The 13,422-nt window shown below is 34.7% G+C and overlaps 1 long non-coding RNA gene across 1 annotated transcript in view; it reads left to right on the forward strand.

Moving 5' to 3' along the window:
• Positions 1-13,422, forward strand: part of LOC148946314 (uncharacterized) — a 76,825-nt gene that overhangs the window by 54,340 nt on the left and 9,063 nt on the right. Inside the window, exon 4 of the long non-coding RNA XR_016142620.1 lies at positions 13,250-13,333. This is a non-coding gene — a long non-coding RNA (uncharacterized LOC148946314). The remainder of the gene's footprint in view (positions 1-13,249; positions 13,334-13,422) is intronic.

The raw sequence follows: 13,422 nt of genomic DNA on the forward strand, positions 1-13,422 counted from the left end.
TTTTATTATACTATAATTTTTTATTTGAATATTTAATAATTTAAATTTTTTTATTATTAAATATTATACAAATATTTTTATTTCTACTTATTACAACATTGAAAATAAAAATAATAATTGCACTGAAATAAAATTTTGAACTGGTGAGTTTTCAGAAATTAATATAATTATTTATCAAATATTCAGTTTATATTTATTAGTTTTTTACAAGACTATTGAAGACATGGTAGTTTTCAGTATAGCCCCAGTTACCCAGTAGGTTTTAGTCTATAACAGTTAGGGAAGGGGGCAATAGCCAATCTCTTGTTAGCATTGATTTTTGTTCGTTTTTAGCTTGATTTGCACTTTCAATTTAAGTTTTGCTAATTTTAAGATTCATTTATATCAATATTTGTTGTATATTTGTTTGCTATGATTGTTTATTTGTTTATTCTATTTCTGTTCGCTTAGGCTTTCCTTTATTGTTTAATGGTAATTTCTGTTTGTTTTGAGTGGGAATTACTATAATAATTTATTTCTGCTGATCTTAAGTTTATTACGGCCTTTACCTATCTTTTAAAAAAGTTTTTCGAAAAAAGAAAAGATTTCTTTTTTTTGTTGCTTGCCAAAATTTTAAGTTTTCAACATTCCACATTTCATATTTTTTCAACATCAAAGCACCAAAATTGGTATCAAAATGTTAATATCAAAGTAACAAAGTATCAAAACAAAGACATTATCGTAGGCAGAGCAATAGCGCTGCCTAAGTAAAGAACGATGTTGGCAAAATGTATTATTTTTTTTTTTTTTTTTAGACCAGTGCACTTCGTATCAAAGGAGTTGTCGTAGAAACTTCGAAAAGGGCTCATGTGATTGGAAATTGGAGTGGCTTGTGCCCTTTTTAATAGTCGAAAATCATTGGAAGGCAACTAACACCCCTTCCACGCCCACCATTACCCGAAACACATCCAATCAAAATTTTAAGATAGCCATTTTGTTCAGCGTAGTTGATTTCCCCATAGAAATTATGTTTTTGAGGAGGACACTCCCCCACAGCCCTCAGGACAAGGGTTTTAAGTTATGCCCTGGGGGCATATAAGAACCATGTTGGCACAATATATTATTTATTATTTGTTTTCCTTTAGACCAGGGCACTTTGTATCGAAGAAGTCGCAGAAACTTCGAAAAGGGCTCTTCAATTGGAAATTGGAGTGGCTTGTGCCCTTTTTAATAGTCAAAAGTGATTGGAAGGCAACTAACACCCCTTCCACGCCCACCATTTCCTGCAACACATCCAATCAAAATTTAGAGATATCCATTTTGTTCAGCGTAGTTGATTTCCAGATAGAAATTATGTTTTTGAGGAGGACACTCCTCCACAGTCCTCAGGGCAAGGGTTATAAGTTATGCCGTGGGGGTATATAGGATTTGTAAAGAAAGTTCTGATGCAAAAACATCAAAAAAGGCTTATTTGATCAGAAGTTGAGATGGCTAGTGCCTATTTTAATTGGTGAAAGGGATTGCAGGGCAACTAACCCCCCTCTCACAACCACCTTTTCCCGAAACACATCCATCCAAAATTTTGAGATAGCCGTTTTGTTCAACGGAGTTGAAAGTTCTGGAAATTAGGTCTTTGTGGATGACAACCCCCCAAAGCCCTCAGGGCAAGGGTTGTAAGTTACGCCCTGTGGGCATATAAGTTTTTTTATAGAAAGCGTTGTCGTAGAAACTTCAAAAAGGGCTCATTCGATTAGAAATTGAAATGGCTAGTGCCCTTTTTAATAGTCGAAAGTGATTGGAAGGACACTCTTTCCACGCCCACCATTTCCCCAAGCACATCCAATCAAAATTTTGAGATAGCCATTTTGTTCCACGCAGTTGAAAGTTGTAGAAATTATACCTTTGAGAAGATCACTCCCCCCCACAGTTTTCAGGGTAAAGGTTATAAGTTATAACCTGGGTTATATAAGGTTTTTATTGAAATCTTTGTCGTAGAAACTATAAAAAGGGCTCATTCGATTGGAAATTGAAAGGGCTAGTGCCCTTTTCTAATAGTCGAAATTGATTTTGAGGGCAACTAATCCCCGTTTCACGCCCACCTTTTCCCCAAACACATCCAATCAAAATTTTGAGATAACCATTTTTTTCAACGCAGTTGAAAGTTCTATATTATATTCAACGTAGTTGAAAGTTTTGGAAATTAGTTCTTTAAGGATGAAAATCCCTCCCTCCCACAGCCCTCAGGGAAAGGGTTGTAAGTTGTGTCCTGGGGGCATATAAGGTTTTTTTTTTTATAGAAAGCAATGTTGCAGAAACTTCAAAAAGGGCTCATTCAATTGGAAATTGAAGAGACTAGTGCCCTTTTTAATAGTCGAAAGTGATTGAAGGGTAACTAACCCTCCCCCCTCACGCCCACCATTTCCCCAAACACATCCAATCAAAATTTCGAGATATCCATTTTGTTCAACATAGTTGAAAGTTATGGAAATTAGGTCTTTTAGCATGATAACCCCCTCAGAGCCCTTAGTACAAGGGTTGTAAGTCATGCCCTGGGGGCATATAATGTTTATATAGAAAGCTGTTGTAGAAATTTCAAAAAGGGCTCATTTGATTGGAAATTGAAAGGGCTAGTGCCCTTTTTAATAGTCGAAAGTGAGTAGAGAGTAATTAACCCCCCTCTCGCGCCCACTATTTCCCCAAACACATTCAATCAAAGCTTAGAGATAGCTATGTTCAACGTACTTGAAAGTTCTGGAAATTATGTATTTGAGGATGACAATCCCCCGAGAGTCCCCAGTTCGAAGGTTGTAAGCTATGGCTTGCGGGAATATAAGGTCTTCATAGATAGCGTTGTCATAGAAACTTCAAAAAGAGCTGATTGGGCTGGAAAGTAAGAGGACTAGTGTCGTCTTTAATATTCGAAAATGATTAGAAGATAACTAACCCCCCTCTCACGCCCACCATTCCCCAAAACACATCCAATCAAAATTTTTAGATAGCCATTTTATTCAACGTAGTAAAAAGTTCTGGAAATTAGATCTTTGAGGATGACAACGCTCCCCCTCCCCCAGCCCCCAAGGCAAGGGTTGTAAGTAATGCCCTGGGGGCACAAAGGTTTATATTAAAAGCGTTGACGTAGAAACTTCAAAAGGGCTCATTTGATTGGAAATTGAAAGTGCTAGTGCCTTTTTTAATAATTGAAAGTGATTGGATAGCAACTAACGCCCCTCTGACGCCCACCATTTCCCCAAATACATCCAATAAAAAATTTGAGATATTTTTTGTTTAACGTAGTTGAAAGTTCTGGAAATTAGGTCTTTGAGGATGACAACCCCCCTCACAGCCCCTTGGAGTAAGGGTTGACATTTATGCCCTGGGGGCATATAAGGTGTTTATAGAAAGCGTTGTCGTAGAAACTCAAAAAGGGCTCATTCGATTGGAAATCGAAAGGGTTTTAAGGCCTTTTTAATAGTCGAAAGTGATTGGAAGGCTTGATATTTTCATAGTAAAGATCGATGTGGGTACCATGCATTATTTGGTTGTTGTTGTTTAGACCAGGGCACTTCGTATCGAAGGAGTTGTCGTAGGAACTTTGAAAAGACCTCATATAATTGAAAATAGAAAGGGCTGATGCACTTTTAATAGTCGAAAGTGCTTGGAGGTCAACTAATTCACCTCTCACCCCCACCCTCCATTTGCCCATTATGTTTGAAAACTAATTGTTGTCTTAAGATTAAATCAAAATGCAATGTGTAAATGCTAATTCCCAATAAGGCAACTCAGCAGTATCCTAAGAACGACTGAGGGTATTATGTTCAAACTTTCGGGGCTACTTCTGCTCTTAAAATTTAACCAAATCAAAATATCGCAATTGTATCCAAGCTATCAAAGAAAGTAAACAGATTTTTTTGCGAATGGTATCACGTTTTCTATTTCAGATCAACTAGATGAGGTATGAAACGAAATTAAACATTAATGTTTGTGTCAATAATTTTAAAAGTGTATGTTATTAAAAATTGCTGAAAATTTTTCTCCAGCATACAAATAGCAGACCAATCTTTAAAGTCTTCAAAAAAACGAAAAGATTTAAAGCATTTCTTTCTTTTTCCCTTAAAAGACTATGTCAATATAAAACGAACAGAAATTAACTAAAAAAACTTTTTCCACAAAATAAGGTTTTCAAAGAAAAGTAAAGAACTCCATTAAACCAAAAATGAGCAAAAATAAAATCAAATAATCTACCAAGCGTGAAAATACCACAAATCAGCATTGATAAATAAACGAGTCAAACTCAAAACGAGCAGAAATTAACATGAGTTGGGCTCAAAACCTCTATGCCTTCCCAAGATAAGAACACAATTTGCACTTTACTGAAAAAAATACAAATGAATGTGTATTGTCAGTTTAATATACATATGCGGATGTTTATTAATCAAAATGTTAATATTATTTGATTTATTAAAGTTATAGAAGTAAAAAAATTCATACAAAGCTATAAAAGTAATAACATTTATAAAAAAAGGGCCATCTCAAAATTCCGATCCGTTGGTTTTTAGGAAGATGTTTTTTTGGGGGGCGGGGGGAGGGCTAATGTCCCTCAGATCATTTTTTACTCTTAAAAAAGGAACTCAAACTTTTAGTTTCCAATCAAATGAGCCTCCTCTAAAGTTTGGACGATCACCCTTTCATAAGAACCTTATATGTCCCCGGGATATAACATAACCATTCACCTCGTGCACTGGGGGTTTTTGTCAACCCCAAAGGCGTTTTTTTGCGATCTTTGGACTGTTTTTTAAAACATGGTTATCTAATGTTTTATTGGATGCATTTTTGCAAAACAGAAGGCGTGTGTGGAAGGGGGGGGGAGATCCCCTCCGATCACTTATTAACTTTTAAAAATAGAACTGAACTTTCAATTTCCAATCAATTAGCCTCATTCAAAGTTTATATGACCACCTCTACTATATTAACCGTATATGCCCCCGGAGCACAACCTTCAACACTTGGCCTTGGCAAGGTCGTGTCAACCCCGGAAATTTTGTTATTTGATGTTTTGACTATTTTGAACAAAATTGTGATCTCAAAATTTTGATCGGAGGCATCGGGGAAAAGAGGACGTGGGAGGCTGAGGGCCTGTTGTACTTTTGACTCTTAAAAAAGGTTCTAGCAAATTCAATTTCTAATCGAGTGGGCCCCCTCCGAAGCCTATACAACCATCCCTTCCATATGGTGGCTCTAAAAAAAAAAAAAAAAAAAAAAACATTGAAGCCTTAAAGTCTTTACTATAGGCAAAACTATAGCGTTGCCTCTTATTACACTCGGACCTTAGAAATCACTGAAAGCCCTCTATGCCCCTACCTCCCCACCTAATAAAATTCAAGTCTTCAAATTGCTGTGAATCAAATATATTTGGAATGACAAATATTCGAATGGCAGCCTAACCACTTGGAATAGGTATCGACCTAAAATTAATGCTAAAGCCTAAAAAGGGACTGAAGTTACAAGAAATTGTTTAGTTTTGCTGAACTCAGACACATATCTGCCTAGTTATCATTGAAGAACGAGCAGCACAATAGTTTGAAAAGGTGTTGAAGGGATGATGGGTCCTTGCTTATTCAGAGTAGCTTCACATCGTTTGAAGTTGGACATGATTTTCTATGCTACTCAATATTATGCTTCAAATATTACCAATTATGAGCTTTGAAAGTCTTATCATTCTATTCAATTATTTTTATTCGATAATAATGAGCTTATAAAGAAGAAACTGTGATAAAATCAACGGCCATCTAAAAATTTGGATTATATTTTGTATTTTAGCTTTAAGTTTCATATTTTGTAGGATAATCTTCATTTTGATTAAATTTTTAATCGCTCCATTTTTTCTAGAATTGTCGTTTTTTTAGTTTACTAATTTTGGCTGTAGGTATTGACATGATACACTCTAGCTATTGATTGGGAGCTTCAAAATAAAAGCTATGGAATATCTGCAATCGTCATCAATAATGTATCTTTTATTAAATTATAATTTGTAATAAAATTTGTATTTAGATTGTAATCATATCTTCAGTTTTTAGTATCTGTAGGTATCGGTTTTTAGTCTGTTTTTATAAATTGTTTAATTCAAGGCTCTTAAATATAAACGATGATTGTGCACATTCTTTTGGTCTCTCTTATTTACTTTTTATATATTATATGTCCTTTTTTTATATCTTGGTTTTAGGTATTTACATGATACATCTTAGCTATTGACTGGAAACTTCAAAATAAAAGCTTTGAAATATTTTACAATGACCATAAATAACAGATCTGTTAATATATCATAATGTTTAATAAAATCTGTAATTAGATTGTATTCAAATCTTTAGTTTTTACCAAGGGTTGCTATCTGCAGTCTATTATTAAGATTTTTTAATCAATGGCTCTTGAATATGAACTCTATATGATCTCTTTTAATTACATTATTTTCATTTAAATTTTGCAGAAACAAAGCTGCTGGTATTGTTTCACCCAATATTAGGAAAAATTCCTGATATTGTTCATGGTAAACCCCATTATCTCTTCCCCTTTTGCGTCATAAAAATACAAAACTATTTATTGATGCACAAAACAATGCAATCACATGCAAACACGTAGCAATCACACTGTGACTTCCATATGGTACTCATTGCCCAAAATTATTCTTGAGAATTGAGGGAGATTATATGAGTTTCTACATCTCCCCCCCCCCCCAGCTCCTCTCCTTATTTGAAAGTTCAATGAGAACTGGAAAGCTTAGGATTCAAAAAATGATTCCTGAGACCCTTGGTACGCTCTCTCTCTCAACCACACAAAGTTCTACTTGCCCTCCTCCAAAACAGCTAATCCACAAATACGCATTACTTCACTTAATTTTTTATCTTGTGGAAAATGAATCTACCTTGTTTATTTAATATTTAAAATAATTGCCTGTATTAGCTATTTAACGAACTTCCTGCATCTTAAGAACTGAGTGTGCCGCCACAAGGTATTGCTTGCTTTGTAACTAGGATGATGAATACTCTATTTATCGATAATTTTGAATCCATTGGTTTTCACAGATTTTTAGTTGCTTGCTTTTTATTCCTCTTTGATCAATAGTTATTGCATCAGAAAAGGGCAAGTTACATCCCTTTGCTGTGGCAGTATCGTTGCTGCTTCTGAAAAAAAGCACAAGAAATCACAATTTTTGATTCAATGAGTTCTCTCTTTCATAATAATCTAGAACCATTGTTTCGGTACTGTCAGCAATGAAAAAAAAAACTCGCATCCGTGATAATTTCCGAGAAAATATAGAATTTATATTTTGTTGATAAGAACCCAAACCTATGGAAAAGAGCTCTCTGATATGCCAAATTTCACGCTATGCTTCTTTGGACCATTTGTGTTTTTTTGGGGGGTATTTTGCCTCTTCAAATCTTTGGAGAAATGTCTGTTAGGCAACTTTCAACTAATTGAGTTCTAAGTTTTTAATTCTATATTTTTAATTCTATAAAAATGCGATTCTTTTGATGTATTCATTGTAATTAAAACTTCGTATATTACTTTTAAGTCTCCATTGCTATTAGGGAGCGAAAAGTTCTCAAAAGAATTGAGTGCAGGAACTATTGTGAAATTCTTCAAGAAAGGAGATTCAATAGAATGAAGCAACTTCAGAAGGATTAAAAGCCCTTATGGCAGCACGCGCTACTTCAATGGGATGACTGGTGTCAAACAAGGCTATGTCCTGTCACCTTTCCTCTTCGTCCTTGTTGTAGACTACATATTGAGACAGATAAATGGATAAAAATCTGAATTGCAAGAAAGCTTCTCCAAGACGTCAATTTTGCCGATGATGTTTGTCTCATAAAAGCCGAAAAGCAAAAGTTTCAGGAATTCTGAATAAACTCGCTAAAAAAGCTGAAAAGTTCGGATTACACATCAACGCTCCAAAAACTACAGCTATATCAATTAGCAGTTAACATGGGAATCTAACTTAGATATAAAGACATCGAACAGTTGACAGACTTCAAATACTTAGGCCGTTCAGTAGCTTCCGTTGGCGAGTCTGAAAAATAATTATTCACCAGAATAGCCTTACCCTACGTAGTATTTCAGATACTCCTACCGGTTTTTTAATCAGCAGTATACCCGCAAAAGCTGAAACTCTGACTGTTCCAGAGCACTGTTTTGTCGGTTCTGAGCTACTAATGGAATACTGAAGGCTGACCGCGGAACAGCAGAAAATTGTTGAAGCCTTTGAGAAGTAACTGTCTTCGCTAGATTCTAAGGATCAGCTGGAGAGACAATTTGAGCAAAGACGAGATTTGTGCTCGCACATGCCAACCAGACATAGCCTCCGTTGAGAGGGGACGAAACCTTGCACATATCCTCCGTATGCCAGATCAGAGACGTCCCAAAATTCTCCTCCACTGGCAATGGGAAGGCGTCTGTCACCGGGGAAGAGCAAAAAACCCACTCCGTAGAACGTTCTTTTGGCTATATGAGCTGTATAGAACGTACATTAATGCAACGCTAATCAATAATTAACGTCGACCGCTATTTCTGACGTAATACCTTAAATTAGGTTTTTTTTCTTCCAATACCAAATTGTCTGTCTTTTAATTAGGCAGTGTGGTACATACCTAATTTAAGGTGTTAAGTCGTATATATGGGGAGATGTGACCAATCAAGTAAATAACTTTAAATTCAACAAGATTTCTTTTGCAATTGGAAGGAGAAGAATATTGTGGATAAAGGTATATATTAACAAAATATTCAGATAGCCAAGATCCAAACTTACCTCCATAACCAAAATTTCATTCTGACCTAGTTATTGCATTTCCGTCGCAAATTAAAATTATTTAAGCACTTTATTGAACATTTTATCATCATTTTTTGAGCAGTATTAGGTAAGATATTGTGTCTGGGTTTTTTCGTTGGGGGGGTGGGAGGGTGGGCATATTTTTTGGCTTAGCGACAGTATAATAAACCTTACAAAACGAATAAAAAATTTTTTTATATGCATTTAACTTTTGTTTTGACTAGCCAGACAGAAATTTACAGGGGGGCTCAAACCCTGATACTCCCTTCCCTGGCATCAGTCTTGAGTATTTGGTATTAGAACATTCAGAAATATATACAGAATTAATGCCTTTTAATGTACCAACTCTTGCTGGTCTTTATTCACCTCCCCCTTGTGTTTGGTAAAAATTATCACTTATAGGGTAGAGGACACGCCCCAAAACTAACCTCTGTATCAACACCTGAGAGCGGTCTTGGCAGAAATATTTGGTGTGGTTTTTGGATTAGAAGTGTTAGGTTTAGTAGCAGTGGCGTCAGTCGTCGCGCTAGGGTCAGTAACGGTTTGACAAGCTGCTGTAAGAGCTTTCGTGTGGTAGAAGTTATAAGGGTTATAAAAATGGAAGTATTCATTGTTGGAGAAGATATGGTTAAGATAGTTTTTTTTCAGAGGAGAATTCACGGTATGACCAGTTATGAAAGGAATAGTTTTGTTGGTGTAGCAGCTGAGGCAGCATTAGTTGGGTAGGTTCCTTCCGCAAAGCTAAAATTGTACTTATGCACTTGCGTATGGGTATAAGGCTTCAGCGCGATAAATGTTGTTTATCATTTGAATATTTCATAATTTAAACATTTTTATCATTATTATTTAAATATAATACTTCCCAACCGCCCCCCCTTCTCTCTGGATACTTAATTGATATGACACCGTATTTACTTTAAATTAAAAAAAAACTGTTTTGCATCCCTGCTTTCAATAAAAAAAATTAATGGTTTTATTATTTAAATATGATAACTCCCTGCGCCCCCCCTCTGGATACTACCTTGATAGGATACCATCTCTGCTTTAAATGTAAAAAGAAAAAACTTTTTGGTATCCCTGCTTTCAATACAAAAATTCGAGATATTATCATTTAAATATAATACCTCCCTAACCCCTCCGGATACCACTTTGATAGGATACCATCTCTACTTTAAATTTAAAAAAAAAAATTCACTTTTTGCCATCACTGCTTTCAAAAAAAAAAAGTTCAACTGGTTATAATTTAAATTTTATAACTCCCAACGCCCCCCTCCCTCGGGCTACCACCGTGCGAGGATTCAGTATCTGTTTTAAATTAAAAAAAAAGATTAGTTATCATATTATTGACATATAATCCATACCTAACCCCCCCAACCCTCCTCCTATGGATAACTCATAGATGGGCTAACATATCAGCGTTTCATTTAAAAAATATTTTTAATTAAAAATTAAATATTTTCAAAAAAGAACTCGAACTAACGATAAACAGCTTATTGTTTCTTGGAAAAAAAATATGAGAGAATGAGTAAAGGGGTACAATAGCCCTACTAATGCTCATTTCTTCTAGGTTTGAGTTTTTCTCGGTTCTGTATTGTACTTTATGTTCGTTTTTGGTTTCATTTATTTATTGATGCTGATTTGTGGTAGTTTCATGCTTGGTAGATTATTTGATTTTATTTTTGCTCATTTTTGGTTTAATGGAGTTCTTTACTTTTCTTTGAAAACTTATTTTGAGGAAAAAGTTTTTTTTTAATGAATATCAAGTAATGGTTATAGTCAATTGTAATTTCTTTTAAAATGCACATTTTCATGAGTTATGACGGTTTGTTTTGGCATTGTCAAATTCGTTTTAAATTGTAAATTTTCCTAGGGCCAGAAATTACGTATCAAAGCAAAAGAGTTTTAACACACCTGTTACCATATGCTCTGTAACCATTATTATATTGTCCTCGGTCAGTCACGTAAAATGAATTTTATGTGTGTGTGTGTGACTCGTGGGTAAATGGGTAAAAGCAAATGTTATTTGATGAATGAAAAATGAACGCTCTAGAAATGTGGGATATCGGAGGGGAAGGGTCTTTGTTATGCGTCATTGTTGCTTCTTTCCCCACTCGCAAACAGTTTGTGTGTGCTATTTATGGTCTGATACACAAAAAGGTTTAATAATTTATTAATTATCTGAAATAATTGAAGAAATTGCAACCATATCTTGTAGAGCTTGGATTGGAAATCCAAGTAAACAACAGGAAACTTATATCCGGTACTCACACCAAAAATGTTAGAAAAATCATTAAATTTCTATTTTTTTTTGTTAGACATATTCAATTTAAATGAAAAACACATCATTAGAAAGTAAATTTAGTGTTTTGATGAAGCAAAGCAGAATTTTCTTCTTAAATTTCAGGAAAGGGCGGTTCTCAAAATTGTTATAGCATGCCTGTTTTGAAAACTCTTAAAACTAGCTCAAAGGAAATATTATTTGAACAATATGGCTGCTTTGAGATTTGCCTGTGGCGCTGAACACTGATTGAAAACGTTGCCGATACATAAGATGTAAAATCTCTTTGTCTGTGATCAAATTATATAGTCAAAACATATATTCTTAATACTCTGGATGCTGTCTAGTCCCCTGGGAGATTTTGCTAAAGCACCCTTTATCTTTGAGACTGTCTGCCGATGCTGAGGCTCGAAAAATGATTTGTAGATATTGAATCTTCTTATATTGATGATGCTTTTGATATTAGTTTTGAACTTAGAATGGGAAGATTAAAACGAATGGTTTTATACTTGTGAAGCCAAAATTCAATTGCCTAGCCCAATGGACCTTCTGTGTATTGCTGTATGATATTGAAATTGCAGATGATAGAAGAAAAAAAAATCATTAGTTGTTTCATTTGTAGACTAGATTAAATAAATTTTTGCTGAAAAAGATCTTATTTTAGCTAAATGTGGGATATGCTGTTGTCAGAGCAAACATATGTGAGGTGTGAGCTATTTATTTTGAAGGGGTGTGATTTAAAGATTTTACTTATAACTTTTTTTAGACTGAGTAAATATTTAAACTCCAAAATTTTGAAATTTCAAACTTTGTGCAGATATAATTTGTTTGGGTATTTCTTTGTTACATAATTATTCAGTAACGCTTTGAAAATAGATGGTAGCTACACTTGTAGATAGTGTACTTATATATTTCAAAAGTAAGCTTTTTCATAACATTTTGTTTTTTCCGCTCCAGTTTTCTGTAATGACCGAACCGAACTTAAAAAAAAACATTAAAATTGTTATTGTATACATTTTTTTTTACGTTTTTACTAGTCAGACAAAAATCTCAGGGAGAGGAATTCAAACCCCTAACTCCCTCCCTCCTTTGACACAGCATAACTTAAAGATTTTACTTATAACTTAGTTCAGAGTAAGTAAAAATTAAGCACAACAAATTTTGGAAACGTTGTACTTTGCACAGAAATAATTCGTTTGGATATATTTTTGCTACTGAGCTATTCAGCTACGCTTTGAAAATAGATGTCAGCTGCAGCTGCTGTAGAGGGTTTACTTTATACTTATCCAAAGTAAGCTTTTTCTTAACGTTGGATTTTGCCGCTCCAGATTTTTAAATACCAGCATTAAACATGCGCTGGAGTGGAGTCTGATTTGTATTCACATGCCAGCTTGATTTCATTCAGATAATAGATTGATTTGATTCATATTGTCTTGTATGCACATGAGCCACTCGTTTCTGAACTTAGCTCGTTTAACATGCCCTAGAGCTTTGATCCTCCTGAGCCTCCAGAGGTGTTTGGGTCATCTGAGGAAATTTACTAGTTATCCCTCATCACTAAAAACGCACAGACAGTTACCGTTTGTGGTATTTAAAATATTTGCGGTCAAATTGGCAGCTACCTATTGGGGTGTTTTCGGGGTATTCCCTTCTTTTGTGGTGTAGGGATCGTCATTGAAAATGGGATTCCCGCTATTTTTTTGTTAGATTTCTGCTTTTCTTATTCGGAATTCCCACTATTTTCTTGAAAGCCGTTTTTCACCAGGGAATTTTCTCGTGAGAAAGTCCTTTCCATTAAATATATTTTCCTAAACTTATTCCTCGAAAACTAAGTTTCTGTTTCAAGTGACAATACATTTTGATGAATATTCTCGTGGTTGATCGGTTTGATATTCTCCCTTGATTGATTATATAGTAGAGAATTCTTAAGTTTGCAAACCCGTAAAATTAATGACCATATATCCGTAGTCAGCTTTATAATCGCTATTTTAAACATTGTAGTATCACTTTTGAGTAATTTTATGTTTTTGACACACTAATGTTTTTAGCTTCTTTTTCATTTATCCGACTGTTTTTCCTACTGATTTTCTAGCATCCTTTCTTACTTTGACTCTTACTTTTCTTACTTTGATCCTTTCTTACTTTGACTTTTGACTCCTTTCTTTCTTTTGTAGATCTGACGTGTCTACTGGCCAAAACAGCCAGTTAAGAAGAAATTAAGGAAGCAATTAAGGAAGTAGTGGAAGGACCAATGAAAGGTATTTTGGGTTACACTGAAGAGGAAGTAGTCTTATCTGACTTCATTGGAGATAATCATTCACCAATCTTCAATATAAATGCAAATAGC

This window comes from Artemia sp. Qi Xiang Cuo, chromosome 12 (assembly GCF_049724085.1).
Source record: "Artemia sp. Qi Xiang Cuo chromosome 12, ASM4972408v1, whole genome shotgun sequence".
Lineage (NCBI taxonomy): Eukaryota > Metazoa > Arthropoda > Branchiopoda > Anostraca > Artemiidae > Artemia > Artemia sp. Qi Xiang Cuo.